This window comes from Wasmannia auropunctata, unplaced genomic scaffold (assembly GCF_000956235.1).
Source record: "Wasmannia auropunctata unplaced genomic scaffold, wasmannia.A_1.0 LD290318.1, whole genome shotgun sequence".
Taxonomy (NCBI): domain Eukaryota; kingdom Metazoa; phylum Arthropoda; class Insecta; order Hymenoptera; family Formicidae; genus Wasmannia; species Wasmannia auropunctata.
The window spans coordinates 1-419 of NW_012072572.1; the positions used below are offsets into that span (position 1 = coordinate 1).

Consider the following 419-nt stretch of genomic DNA (forward strand, 5'->3'; position numbering starts at 1 on the left):
AGGGATGTCCTCGAATAATGGATGATGATCGGGCCAGCTATCGGAGGAGTTACTTAACTGATCTGACATAGCGAAAGCAGTAAGTATTCGGAGTGTCTGTAGATAGAAAAGAATAAGCTTGTTTAACACGTATTTCTTTAGAGATAGGCATGATTAATAGCACGTGCGATATAGCATGCGAAGAGAAATAGTATGAAAATGTTAATTATTTCCTTATGTTACAGAATGACAGCAACGCCTGTGGCCGAGCGGAAAATCACGGGCGTTACCTCGGCGGGGAGTCGCTCCGGCAGGTAGTGAAGACGGTAGCGAAGTAAAGTGTTAGAGTGATATGACAACGCGGCGAATTCGTATACTATGAACTACGTGTGAATATCTAAGTGGCTGTAAGAAATGATTGTTTGACAATAGCAATAAAT

General features: G+C 42.0%; 1 long non-coding RNA gene across 1 annotated transcript; it reads left to right on the top strand.

Annotated features, from left to right (window-relative positions):
• LOC105461387 lies at positions 1 to 419 on the top strand. Its single transcript, XR_975931.1, has 2 exons — positions 1 to 79; positions 225 to 419. It is a non-coding gene; the product is annotated as an uncharacterized LOC105461387 (long non-coding RNA).